Source organism: Megalobrama amblycephala, linkage group LG11, assembly GCF_018812025.1.
Source record: "Megalobrama amblycephala isolate DHTTF-2021 linkage group LG11, ASM1881202v1, whole genome shotgun sequence".
NCBI lineage: Eukaryota > Metazoa > Chordata > Actinopteri > Cypriniformes > Xenocyprididae > Megalobrama > Megalobrama amblycephala.
In genome coordinates, this window is record NC_063054.1 from 1,548,550 (window position 1) to 1,564,052 (window position 15,503).

The window sequence follows — 15,503 nt, forward strand, 5'->3', positions numbered from 1 at the left end:
GGGACATTACTGTACTTTACATTACATACCCTACACCTATTCCTAACCCTACCTGATAAACACTTTATTGTGTTTACTTTGTGTTTACTTTAACTGTTAAATACCAATTAGGCCCTTTATTTTATCTTTACTTAAAGTAAACACCTTTCCGAGCTGATACAGTATGCGATGGGAAAAGGAGAAGAGTTACAGATACAGGTGTATTTGAGCTCAGGTTGGTCGTATCAGAAGCTCACTCGACCCATCTTATTCTCCACATCACTTATCATGTTGTCAGACAGGTTTCTTTTGTAATTTTGTCTGGCTCAATTGGACACTGGTGGGCGGAGTCAGTGTAAATAAACACTCCATAAATATAATCACATACACTGAATGTGTTGTTATTATTGGTGACTGTTTTATAATATACTACAATACACTTGAGGTGTAAATAATATCTGACTCTATTTGCACTAAGTATACATAACAACTAACAACTATTTTCACTTTTGAAACTTTCAAGTATTTTTTAAGTTCTAAATATGATTGGTCAAATTATTGTTGTCAACTGTCGTTAAAGTTTTTGTCAGTATAAAACCGTTGGTTCTTGTTTACAGAATTAGTTCATAATTGGTGAATATAGTGTAAAATATCTGATTTGACATTAATTCACGTTGGGCTGCAGAGTTTCTTCTCTATGATCATATTGGTCTAGCTGAAGGTGCTTTGGATATATGAGTGTCATATTTGGTAAATATTATATTGCTGAATGAATCTCTTCACATACAGACTTTGTTTTGTAGATAATGTCAGTGTAACGTGCTGTGTGGCTTTAGTTTTATAAACTGAAGTTCAACATTAGTTGATTAGTTAGTGGTAATGTTGACATTTGACAGCGTTAATAATGTAATGGACAGTGATTACAGCATTGTAATATTTGTGTTCTGAGTTGTGATTTGTTCTTTATTTGATATTTTTTTCTTCTGCAAAGATGATTTTGAGTCGTATAGATTGTCCAACAATGATTAGTGTCGTTGACTAGTTTATTCTAGATGTTTTCTTGTGTTATTTATTAACAGCTGAACACATTCACACAGGCGTCTTTGGTTGTGGCATCACAGTAATGACAGAGTGTGGCTTATATTTTACTCGCACTAGGAGTGTCCATAGATTAAAATAAGATCCAGTTACTAAAATAATTATAATAAAATCAATTACATTTCTAGAAGTTTGAAGAGCTGAATGTTCTTCAGGTTTCTAACTCTTTATATCCAATAAATTTACTATCAGTAATTTATTTACTAGATAAGTATAAAGGATGAGGATTTAAAAAAATACTGTTGTTTACTCTATTATTAGATCAAAAATAAAATACTTTAGATCTTGACATTACTAAATGTATATTAATTATACAAACATCCATAGAATTTCTAGATCTTGAAATCACACTTTTAATTTATGAGGTTCCTCATATATCCAGTCATCTAGGATCTCTGTGGTCAGTAATTAAGATCAAGTTGTACATTATATTGATCATCACATGTATAATCCATCCATCATCCCCTATATTAGGATAATAAAGCCCTTGTTCATTCAGCAGCATTAACTCATGTCTTCATGTATGCATGCAGTACTGGCCTCATATGACATGAGAAATTCAAGTCTCCTCCATCAGAAGTGCTTCTGTAAACTATGAAACTGTGAGGACGGGTAATGCAGGAACTGTAACACACACAGTTATAACAGCTACATTCCTTCAAACAAACACATACTCTTTCTTGTCTGTTGACGCATTGTCAGTGTCCTCTTTGCTCCGCAATGTATTTTTCACTGTGTGTGAACATGATGTGTGGAGAGAGATTGGCATGGCTTGTCAGATATAGCAACAGTAGCTAAAGGGGGCGGGTCTTTGCAAACGGTCAATTGGTTCAATTGATTCAGAGTTTGAAAAGCTCTCTTTCTCCATCTCTAGTCTCTGAAGTGTCGCTCGTGTGCAGTTCAGTTTGTTGTTTACCTGCACTAAAGAAATTTTATTGTGTTATTGATTTCTCCAATGCTCAGCAATGCAATGCAATGCAAAAAAAAAAAAAAACATAGTAAAAGTACAGAAAGGTTTAATACATTTATTCATTTAGCAGACGCTTTTTGGGGTGACTTAAAATCACTAAACCTTCAGATGTTAATACCAAAGACCATAAATTAATGACAAAATAGAGATCCCTCTTGGAAACAACTTTGAAGGAAAACTTAATTTAAATTTTAAAATTTAAATTTTGAAGTCATTATGTTACACACTCCAGTATAGTAAGTGGCACTAAACATTTAAAAATTTAACGATAGACTGAAACCTGTCAGAAAACTAAAAGAAGAAGAAGAGATGGGCGGGGTTTATTTGTTGTTGTCACCTGATGCCTCCTGCGCCTTCAGCATTCTGAGGAAACACCTTTGAGTCCAAGCTGAAAGTAAAGACTCGATTCTTATGAAATGCAGAAGTTCATATTTAGAGGACATAAAAACTTAATAAAAATATTTACGGTAAGTTAATTTATTTATGTCATATTATTGTACAATGTTTCTGTTTGCTATCATATTAAACTCAATCTTTATTGCTTCAGATCTGGTTCTGATTTTCCACTCTCCTCTTTAACACAACACATTTATTGTTTGAGTAAATGGATACAAACTTTCTAAAATTAAACTGACAAGACTGAAATCCTGTCAATTGTTCTCAAGCATCTTATCTCTTCTCTGTCAAATCTTTGTTTAGACATTTATGGTATTTTAGTTCATCTTTAAACAGTTTGTAATCTTTGAGTAATTTTAGACTACAGACTGTGTTTTGCATCTCAAATTAGTTAGCGCGTAAAAACCTAATTTTCATAATATTGCTAGTTTACATTCCTCACTCAATAGGAAGGACACAGAATACTTCAGCAACTTCATTAGCTTTAGTTTCCTGCTGTATACAGTTTATGATCTTAGTCATGGACTTTGTCATGGTATGTCATGACATCAAATTATCTTGAATTGTCCCATTCTTATACACCTGGGCACAACCTTCGGTCTGCAGGAGATAAACTACTCACCGTACTTGAGTTTAGACTGTCATCTATTGGGTGAGAGCTTTTATTATCTCTGTGCTTAAGATATGGAACAATCTTCAGCAATCTCTTTGTGAAACCCTGAACTTTCAGACCTTTAAACACAGCTGAAAACTCACCTCTGTTATGGCTACTGCTCTTTAACTCTTTATTGTTTAATGTTCTTTAATGTTTATACCTGTGTTCTTATTGTTATTTAATTTTGCTCTTTGATGTTGTGATGCTCTTTTATATTATTGTTTTGTTGTGTGATTGCTTTCTATTTCTTTTAAAGTGACCTTGAGGACTTGAAAGGCACAGGTGGAATTATAATAATTCCATCAAAATATTATAATAATATAAACATAATAATAATAATAACCCTCAGGTTGTGTTCGGTTCATTTTGTTCCAGTGAGGATTTTCTATTTCCCAAAAATGCTAGTTAATGTAATCGCATTGGACTTCACTTCACAGAGGAGGGGAAAGACAAAATACAAGTGCTAAAGAACAAGTTTAAAGACTTCTACCTCACCTGAACCTCATAAAAAATTACCGTATATTAGACGTGTTCTTCACGCGCTTACAGGGTCCCACAGAAACGATTGACGTTTATGTCACAGATCTAAAAAATAAAGCAAAAGACTGTGAGTTCGACTGTGACTGTGATTAATTTGTGACAGAATTGTATGTAGCATAAAAGACAATCAATTAAGAGAGAGATTGCTGAGAAAGGCAGACCTCTCACTTGAAATAGCCATCAACGTTTGCAGGGCCAGTGAGATTATATCACGCCAGATGAAAGCACTGAACAATGAGGTGGAGGTACACAGAGTCAAAACAGTGAAGCCAAAGAGACGAGATGGTAAATCGGATCATAGTGTGCTGACAAAAAAGGAATGCAGCAATTGTGGCAACAAGCATGAATACAGAAATGTTCCTGCCTTTGGGAAAACACGTTAAAACTATCAAAAGAAAAATCTCCTTGTTAAAGTGTGCACTTCTAAGAGCAATATGAGTCAGAGTTAAAGGATGCACGCAAGTGAACAGAGCGAGGATATGTTCATTGGAACAGTACAGCAACAGCAGAAGGACAGAAGTGCAAGATTGTATTTTAAATCATACAGAAAGATGCACCAGCAATGCTTGGACATGCTGCCTCCTAGAAGTTAGGAATGGTGAAAAGGTGGTATCCAGCTGAGAAAAGTAATGACATTCTCAAAGAGTCTGATGATCCGTTTGTAGGACTAGGCTACTTACTTGGTGAGCACCACAAACAAGTAAACACAGACATCAGACCAGTTGTGCATGCTCCAAGGAGGATCCCTGTCAGCACAGATACACACAAATAGAGAAAGAGCTGCTCATCATAGTATATCCCTGTTGAAAAAAAAAAAAACAGCACATGCTGGTTAGGTATGTTTTGAAACATGGCAGCTGGTTTGAGCTGGTTTATGCTGGTCCTTAGTTGGTCCATAGTTGGTCATGAGCTGGTTTAAGCTGGTCCTGAGCTGGAGCTAGTTGCCTCAAGCTCTCATGGGACTTTAGAGAATTCTTCTACTGTATGTCTGCAGAGTAACAGTCTTAATGTAACAGCTTATTGCTGATGATCTTAGCCATGCTTTTCTGACAGAGCAGAAAGAGGATCTGTTACGAGAAGTGCTGGAGGTGAATTGGGTGACGTCACAACTTCCTGGAAGTTTTCAAGAGAGCCACAGCAGATGATGCTGAGTTGCAAGCATTAAAGCTGTCAGAGATGGCTTGTCGAAAGAGAGATCGGCACTACTAAGATCAACCTTACTGGACGTTCAGAGAGGAAATCAGCAATGTTGATGGTCTATTATTCAAGGCCAGTAAGCTCATTGTTCCACAGCAGCTCAGACAAGAAATGCTCAGCAAAATAACCAAGTCTCACCTTGGAATTGTGAAGAGGCAGAGGCATTATGTATTAGCCAAATATGTCGGTACGGATAGAAGAGACAGTGTCCAAATGTGCATCCTACATTGAGAACAAGAACAGTAACACGAGAGAGCAACTGCTGCCACATGCAATACCTGGACGAAGAGTGGCACATAGATCTTTTACCATAACAGGTCAGTGTTTCTGTTGTGTGTAGATTACTTTTCAAATAATCCAGAAATCAGAAAGCTCACTGACACTACATTTCAAGGAATGATCCAGGAGATTAAGTTTTTGCAAAGCATGATATTGCATATATATTAATATCTGACAACGGACCTCAATATGCCAGTGCTGAGTTTCCTATCTTTGCAGAGGAGTGGGACTGGAGCATGTGACATCCAGTCCTGGTTACGCACAATCAAATAGTCAAAAAGGACTGTGCAAACTGTAAAGAATCTGTTGAAGAAATCAAAAGTCAAAACAGTGACCAATGTGTTGCACTACTTGAGTACAGTTACATGCCAGTCAAAGGGAGAGGTTTGTCTCTTGTTTGTCTCTTGTTGTTGGGGTGGCATCTCTGAACAAAGCTTCCAATGTCATCTGCACTACTTGCATCAGATGCCATGATTCAAGTGCAAGAAAAGTTCAAAGAACGACAGAGAAAGCAAAAGTTCTGTTATGACAGGCAGACAAAGCACTTGCCGGATCTGCAACCTGGAGAGAGGAACAGAATGCAGAAAGGAGAGTCTTGGCAACCTGCTGTAGTCCAAAGGAAACATGAGCATCCAAGATCCTTTGTGGTCAGTACACCAGATTGTAACCTGTTCAGGAGGAATCACAAACATCTAAGGAAAACTACAGAGACAGTTAAATCAGTAATTGACCAGAGAATCATTATGGAAACAAGTGGTCAGCAGGAGGTTGAACAGTTACAAAACAATGTTTTTGATACTCGTGACAAGAAAATACCTGAGAGTCACATTGCTGGTAACTCTCATGATGACCAAGAGCAATCATACCGTACCAGATCTAGAAGATTAGTGAGAATACCTGCGAGATGCAGAGACTGAGTTTCAATAGACATGGTGCTGAGTCTTTGGAATTTTTGCATGTATTACACTCAGATTATACAGTTAGGGTAGTTTATCAGTTTGAAGTTATAGTAAAAATTTAATTGGTTGTGTTACAGACTACATGTTTATGTTATGATGTTTATGTTATATATGTGGATGTACTGTATTGTGTGCCCGTTGGGCATTCGTAGTAGTCACTTGGGGAAAAGATATAATAAGAGATACTGGCATCTGAGCAACATGTCCGAGTACTCTTGTCAATATAAAGTATAACAGATACCTGCAGACTTGAACTACCACACACATGAACGCACATTCATGAACACAAACTGTTTTGAGTATTACCAGCTTTCTTTTTCACAGGGATGAACTTTATCCTCAGATCAATCAGTTTCAAAAATAAATACAAAACTGTCCTAACTGAAAGAAAACAAGTTGAATTTTTGGTGCTAATGTAGCATAACAAGAGATTTATAAGCTATTTTTTTGTAGGCCGGGCATTTTTGACCGGGAAAACCCCAAGTGTGACTTTGTTCCATTTTGTACAAAATAAAAGCATTTCAAAAAAGCAATCTCTTTGTGAAACCCTGAACAGACCTTTAAACACAGATGAAAACTTTTTTCACAATGTTGCTGTCAGGAAACACAGACCAGATGATGGTGAGTAATGGTAAGACAGTAATTTTATTTAACAACAGGCAGATGGTAATGGAATGCAGATTAAACCAGCAGATGAGTGAAGACAGGCTGAGATCCAACAAGCAGGTGAGGAGAACAACACACACACACACACACGAACAGTCACAGGTAATGATGATGAATAACTTTCCTTTTCATTCTTGCAGATAGACAAGGGGATCCGAAGAAGAAGACTGGAGATGAAGAACTGAAGATGATGAACACACAGGTGGGTAAAAACAGGTAGGTAGCAGAATGAGATACACAGAGGGAGTCCAAGATGAGATCACAACAGGTAAGTAGACTATTCATATAATTACTATATTAGTTGACAATATTAAACTTTGCCTTTAAATTAAAATAAAAATAATACATGCATTAATATATAAAGCTTTAAAGCAGGTTAAGCTTACATGTATTCTTTTGAGGTCTTTGTGAATCTATATTAATTATAAGGCCTATTTGTTTGATTTAAATGCATTGATATAGTCAGATATTCTCTTTCAGCTGCCTTCTCAGAGTTTGTTCAACTAGCTTCATGCAACAGGCCTCAGGTGGGTGACAATCCAGGGAGAACAACAAGAGGGTCTTAGATGAGACTAGACAAGGTGCGTATATGTGCTGAGTCCTTTTAAACTGGTGCAGATGGTGGTGGGTAACAGCTGGAGGTGATCAGTGATTGTGACAGTGATTGCAAACAGTGCGCAATTGATCAGAAGGAGGGATGATGGGAAATGGAGTTCAGAGTGGGTGACAGAGCTGGTGACCGTGACAGTACTTCCACCTCCCGGAAGGCGCCAAAAGACAGTGCGATGACCATGGAGGTGCTGGCAACTCAGGGAGCCAAGGAGGTGTTGGCCATTCAAGGAGCCATGGAGACGCTGGCCGTTAAAGGAGACCAGGGCGGCGCCGGTAACTCAGGAGACCATAGAGGATGGGCCTTCATGGCCTTGTCCAGGATAACTAGGTTCGGTCACTAAGGACAGTACTTCCACCTCCCGGAAGGCGCCAAAAACAGACGTTCTGAGGAAACACCTTTGTCCAAACCAAAAGTAAAGACTCAATTCTTAAGCATGTAAAAACTGTCATAAATATTACATTATGGTAAGTTTATTTCTTGGCTTCTGATATCATGTCACATTATTGTACACTGTTTTCTGTTTATTAACGTAAATTTAAAGCTTAATATAGGGAGTTGTGATGTAAAATGACGACAAGTTCATCTTCAGAGACCATTTTTATAAACATATGAAACATATTCATAAACTAATTTAAAACTGTGTTTTATGAATGTGTTGGAATAATATGATTACAGTGAAATTTGAGTTGTGACTTTGTAGTTCATTTTTAATGAACTTGTTTCTTTATTAATACATTGGAACTCAAGCATTTGAACAATTTAACAGGCTGCGTGTCTGAGCTTTCAGGGTTTGTTCACTAGAGCTTTAACAACTAAAATAAGTCATGAAAATAATCGTCAACAGATGTGATTATCAGTTAGTTGGATATGAGCACTGACACAGAGAAGCTGTCAGTCACTTTACAGCAGCAGAAACACATGAACCCTCTGAACAGGGAGAGATGCAGGCTTTTTCCCATGCTGTTGAAGTTCAATGTTCAATAAGACACAAGAGCATCAGTGAGATCAGACAATGATGTTGGGTAATGGGGTCTGGATCACTGATCTAGTTCATCTTAAATCAGTTCAATCAGGTTCAGATCTGGTTCTTCCACAGTCAGTAAACCATTACTTTATGGACATCATAAGAAAATGATCCTCCAGAAACTGCTGCTGCAAAGTCTGAAACATCAAATTCTCCACAATGTCTGTGTAGAATTAAGATTTGTTTTCACTGGAATTACTGGAATAGTTTAAAACATTATGTATGATTTGTTCTCTGTGTTTCCATATGCAGGTCTGAAGTCAGATTCTCATAATGGAGAACAGAGAGAGATCTTCATCTGCAGAACCCAGCTGTGTGTCTATGAAGAGTGACGGATCCATACATCTTATTCCTCCTGCATTCAGTGATGAAACAGTGACTCCTGATCAACTGTGAGTATAAACATGAAGTTGGTGATTTAACTTCTCCAGTGAAACTAGAAGGAGACAAATAATGTGAGAGTCAAAAACACACTGAATGCACACAGAGAGATGTTTTTTCAATGATATTGTTTTTTATTTCTGATTTCACCTCAAATCTGTGGACAAACATTAAGTTAATAAAAACAGGCAGAAGGCCTGTAGGCTTTTATTCTTGCTTTATTAATTCACTAACTGCTTCTCAGTTTAGCGAGAAATATTTAGCTAAATATTTGAAATATCTATCTTGAATGTTGTCTTCTTTTGGGCCTGATGATTTGATTTCTTTTTCCTATGCAGCTTGTTCTGATATTTTAGATTCTATTGGCCCTTTTAAATTGAAACAACCAAAGCGCAAATCTTATTATTGGCTGGATGATAACGCTCGTTCTCTCAGACAGGCATGTTGTAAAGCTGAGAGGAGATGGAAGCATGATCACTTAACGGTGTCATTTGAGATTTTCAAAGAGTGTCTGGTTAATTTTCAGAGTGCTGCAAAGTCAGCGAGATCAAATTATTTTTCTAATTTAATTAATAATTCGTTCATCTTTCACTTCACAATTCTCAGATTTGTCTTTGAATTCGCCCGCTAGTCTGTTTTTCTTTCATCATTTTCAGCATGTTTATTTAATGGAAGTCTCTGATCTAGTTAACAAGATGAAGACAACTACCAACTCACTCAATGTTATTCCAACAGAGATTATAAAAGCAACGTTTCCTATAATTGGCCCCAGTGTCCGAGTGTTGATTAATTCATCTCTGGACACTGGGGTGTTCCCAAATAGTTTTAAGCATGCGGTTGTTCAGCCTTTGCTTAAAAAACAAGGTTTGGATGAGGGTTGCTTTAATAATTATCGGCCTGTCTCTAAGCTATCATTTTTATCTAAACTTTTAGAAAAAGTTGTGCAGTCTCAATTGATTCCATTTTTAAATGCAGCCAAGTTATTAGAACCCTTTGATCTGACATTTAGTTGCAGTTAATTCATATCTTAAAGACAGGTCTTTTTCTGTAGAGTTAGGTAAGTTCTCTTCATCTTCTGCTCTTATTATTAGTGGAGTACCTCAAGGCTCTATTTTGGGTCCACTTTTTTTTTAACTTATATATGCGACCACTGAGTGACATTAAGAAACATAATGTTTCATTTCATTTTTATGCTCCAACTTAATGAGGAAAAAACGGAATTAATTGTTTTGGTCCCCCCAATAGTAGCTGGGTAATCATTTCCCCTCAGTTTCCTCCCAGGTTAGGAACCTCTGTGTCATCGTAGACTGAGAATTATGTCTATCCAAACAAATTAATTCTGTTGTTAAGAACAGTTTTTATCAATTAAGGACTATTTCCAAACTTAAATAATTTTTGTCATTCCAAGACTTTGAGAAGGTTATTCATGCTTGTATTACTCCACGCTTAGATTACTGTAACTCACTGTATCTGGGTCTTCCTCAGTCATCGCTTGCACACCTCCAGATGGTACAAAATGCAGCTGCAAGGTTGTTGACTGGGACAAAGAAATATGATCATGTCACCCCAATTTTAGCTTTGCTTCATTGGCTCCCGATCCATTTTAGAATCCAATTTAAAATTTTGTTGTTTGTTTTTAAAGCTCTTAATGATCAAGATCTTCTTACACCTCTGTCATCCTCCAGACTTTTAAAATCTTCAGACAGGGCTCTATTATTTATTCCTCGCTCCCGTCTAAAAACTAAGGGAGACAGGGCTTTTTCCGTTGCCCACCCCTCCCTCTATGGAACCAATTACCTTTGGACATCCGCCTTGCACCTTTGATTACCATTTTTAAATCAAAATTGAAAACATATCTCTACTCCCTGGCTTTTTAATATTTTCCTATTATACTAATATATTAACAATATTTCCTACTTACTTACTATTTAATTGCAAAAGTCTGTGTTTTTAATTGAATAAATGTAGTAAATGCTGCTCCATACAAACTCTTGGGATTCAAAATCAACAATTCTCAAAATTGAAAGTTGAAGACTAAACTCAAACAGGCATAAGAGACAACAGAGTGACTTATAATAAATAAACAGCAGGCAGAACTAAAGGTAGAGCCCAGCTGTGTGTCTATGAAGAGTGACAGATCAATGTCTCTTTCTTGTGAGTTCAGTGATAAAACAGTGACCTCTGACCCCAAGCAAGTATTAATGTGTAGTGGGGGATTAAACTTCTCTGTGGGAGTCAAAAACACACTGAACACACACACAGAGGAATTAGTAGCTAAGTGTAGTACGATCAGAGTTCGTAGGGAAGGAAGAGTTCGCCCGACTCAGGCCTGCAGTACTCCCCCCCCCCCATTTCTGGAGAGGAAATCGGCCACAGCCATCTGAGCACCCGGCCTGTGGACCACCTTGAACTTAAAAGGCTGTTTCTCCACTCACTCTTTCTCCACGGTGCTGTACTTAGCTTCTCTCTTAGAGAGCTTACGGCTAATGTACAGTACCAGCCGTTCCTCCCTCTCTATCTCCTGGGACAGGACAGCACACAGCCCCCTGTCCGACGCGTCAGTCTGCAACACAAAAGGGAGAGAAAAATCAGGAGAGTGAAGCAATGGCCCGCCACATAGAGGAGCCTTCACCTGGGTAAAGGCCTGCTGGCACAGCTCCATCCACTGGACCGTATCTGGTGCTTCCTTTTTAGTTAGATCAGTCAATGAGCTGGTGAGGTCTGAATAATTAGGTACAAACCTTCTATAATGTCCCGCCAGCCCGAGGAACTGTCTAACCTCCTTTTTGGTCTTGGGGCGCGGACAGGTCGCAATCGCTGCTGTCTTATCAATTTGGGGACGCACCTGTCCATGCCCCAAGTGGAAGCCCAGATACCTTACTTCCATGCGCCCAATCGCACACTTCTTCGGGTTGGCCGTGAGCCCGGCCCCTCTCAGCGATCTCAGGACGGCCCTCAAATGCTGCATATGCCGCTGCCAGTCATTACTGAAGATAATAATATCATCCAGATAGGCAGCAACATATGCACCATGGGGCCGCAAAATTTTATCCATGAGACGCTGAAAGGTAGCCGGTGCCCCAAATAGCCCGAACGGAAGTGTAACGAATTGGTGTAATCTGAACGGCGTCGTGAAAGCTGTCTTTTCTTTGGATAATGGCGACAAGGGGATCTGCCAATATCCCTTCGTTAAGTCCAGTGTCGAATAAAATCGAGCCGTACCAAGCCGGTCAAGCAATTCGTCCACCCGTGGCATTGGATACGCGTCGAACTTCGACACTGTGTTCACCTTGCGATAATCCACACAGAACCGCACTGAGGCGTCCGTTTTGGGAACCAAAACTATCGGGCTCGCCCAGTTACTGCTGGATTCTTCTATTACTCCCATTTCAAGCATTGCCCCTAATTCTGCCTGAACTACCTTTTTCTTGTGTTCAGGTAATCTATATGGGATCGAATCTAATGCGAATGACCACGCCCGGCTCTGTCTCGATGTGGTGCTGAATGAGATCCGTACGACCCGTACGTATCAGAACGTATCATCTAATAATCGAGCTCGCCAACTTGCCGTGTAACCTCAAACGGTCCTTGCCACTTTCCAAGTAATTTTGAACTTGAAGCAATACAAGCAATACAAGCACTTTATCTCCCAGTGAAAATTTGCATAAATTAGTCCCCCTGTCATACTGCTGGCTCTGTCTGTGCTGGGCTTGCAACAAATTCTCCATAGATAGCCGCCCCAAAGTGTGGAGTTTTGTTCTCAGGTCCAGCACATACTGAATTTCATTTTTGGCCTGAGATGGTCCGTCCTCCCAAGTCTCTTTCAGGATGTCCAGTACCCCACGGGGATGGTGTCCAAAGAGAAGCTCGAATGGGGAAAACCCCGTGGAGGCTTGCGGGACCTCTCGTACTGCGAATAACAGGGGTTCTAACCACCTATCCCAATTTTTGGTGTCCTCTTGAACGAATTTACGAATCATGGATTTAAGCATGCGATTAAAACGTTCGACCAGCCTGTCCGTTTGTGGGTGAAAGACGCTGGTACGAATCGATTTAACGCCCAATAACTCGTAAAGTTTGCGTAACGTGCGTGACATAAACGCTGTGCCTTGATCAGTGAGGATTTCTTTCGGAATCCCCACTCGGGAGATTAAACTAAACAGTGCATCCGCAACACTCTTAGCGGAAATGTTGCGGAGAGCCACTGCTTCGGGATATCGCGTTGCATAATCCACAATGACTAATGCAAAGCGATGCCCTCTCGCTGATCGCTCTAATGGCCCGATGAGGTCCATACCAATTCTTTCGAAGGAGACCTGCATTAATGGGAGAGGGCGCAAAGGCACTTTTGGGGTGGCCGGTGGATTTACCAACTGACATTCACGACAAGACGCGCACCACCTGCGCACATTCTCGTGAAAGCCCGGCCAAAAAAATCGGGTCATAAGGCGATTTAGTGTTGCTGTTTGTCCTAAATGCCCAGCCATTGGATTAGAATGAGCCGCTTGGAAAAGCATTTCCTTGCGGCTCTTTGGAACTAATAATTGGGTCATATCCTCCTTTGTCTGAGTGACTTGGGTCACTCGATACAACCTATCTTTTATGATCGCAAAATATGGATAAGAAAGCGGACGTCCAGGCTGGAGAGGCTGACCATCGATGGTACTGACCTTTTCAAACGCATGTTTTAGCGTCTCGTCGTGAGACTGCTCCAGGGGAAAATCATCGCGGTACGAAAGAATAAGTCTTCCGATTTCGCTCTGTTCCCCTGAAGCTGAACTCACTGGTCCCTGATCAGTCTCTCCCACCTACACTCGCACATCCTTATCCAGCAATTTTTTTCCCCCCAAGAGGCATCCGAGCATAAACACCCCAATAATTTATTAAACGCTGGCCAATTCATTCCCAAAATTACCGGATGCCGGAGGTGAAGATTAACTGCCACCTCAACACTATGCTTTTGACCCCTGAATTGAATAATGACGGGCACTATAGGATATTTCACCACATCCCCGTGCACACACCGCACCCTAACCATGCGGCCTGTATCCAATGCCCCGGATGAAATCAGGCTTTGATGAATGGAGGTTTGGTTACATCCTGAGTCCACCAAAGCCTGATAGGTACCCCCCTTGATACTCACTGGTATTTGGTACCAGCCAGCTTGACCAGGGGCAGCCTGCGGGTCGTCCGGGACCTGGATCATTGTCCCGACCTCCATCACTGGACACCTATCCACAAAATGCTCCGGGTCCCCGCAACGCCAACAGGCCGGCCCAGACCTGCCCGCCGCTCTCGTGGCAGAGAGCGGGTTAAATGGTTGGCGCAGAGAGAGGGGAGAAGCAGGAGCGGGGTCCGGCCCGGCAACAGAGAGTCCCGCCCCCCTGGGCTCTAGGTCCGTAGAGCTGTCCCTGTTCAGTTCCACCCCGCCCCCGGGGCGGAACACGAGGCGGGCCGGGCGGACGAGACCTGGGGAGAGGGACAGGCCTAGAGAGAGAGGGGGAAATAAGAGAGGGAGAGGGAGAGGTAGATGGTAGGGGTTCGCCGACCCCTTGGCACGCCACCATGTGGTCCTCCGCCAGATGGATGGCTGAGTCCAGCGACGTGGGGCGGTGGCACTGGACCCACTCGGCGGTTTTCTTTGGGAGCCGAGTGTTGAACTGCTCCAGTACCACACGATCGACGACCTGGTCCACGTCGCTTCCCTCAGCCAGTAGCCATTTGTGGCACGAGTCCCGGAGCTGTTGGGCCATCACGAAGGACCAGCCAGACTCGCCCAAATCCAGGGAGCGTAAGCGCTGTCTGTGCTGTTCTGGGGTCCGACCGACCCTCTAGATGATGGCCCGCTGAAGGTCGTCGAAGACCAGGAGGTTCTGCACTGGCAGCTGCTGTGCCGCCACCTGCGACTCCCCCGAGAGCAGCGGGACCAATCTCATTGACCATTGGTCCCGCGGACAACCACTCGCCTCAGCAGAGTGTTCGAATAGGTCGAGGAAGGCTTCGGGGTCGTCCAGGGGACCCATTTTATTCAGGGGCAGGTGGGTGGGCACAGCCGGCTGCCCGATGGTCTCCAGCTCCGAAACCTCTCGCGGTCCTCCTGCTGGGTCTGTACGATGGTTTGGAAACAACGCTCCTGGTTGTTCCTCAGATCCAGCAGGGCCTGGTGTTGTTCCTGATGTAGGACCGCGAGGGAGGCGATGATGTCCGCAAATGGGATGGAGGACGTTGATTGCATGGCAGCGGCCACCCGTCTTCCTTCCCGGGTTTCGGTACCAGTGTAGTACGATCAGAGTTCGTAGGGAAGGAAAAGGACAGGGTCGGCGTTTAACTGCTGACTGAGCTTTATTCAACAAATCCAAAATGTCCATCAGAAAGACTGTGCAACGCACAACAACAAAATAATTAATCCACAAAGGGCTTCTCTCCAGTCTTGGTATACACAATCCACAAAGGGCTTCACTCCAGCACTGTTGTCGTGACCAGCGTCTCAGTCAGCAGTTCCCCTCTCTCTCACACACTCCTGCTTCTTGCGGCGTTTTATCCTGTCTCTGCGCCAATCACTGGAATGAGAAACAGGTGTTCGTGATTTACATTTAACCCACTCACTCACCATGCATCTCCTGACGCTCTGTCCCGTTGCAGACCTCGCTGAACCACGCCCCCCTCGCCACACTAAGTTTTTTTATTATTTCACTTTAAATATATGGACAAAAGTTAAAAAAAGGGGGAAGGGGAAAATTAACTTT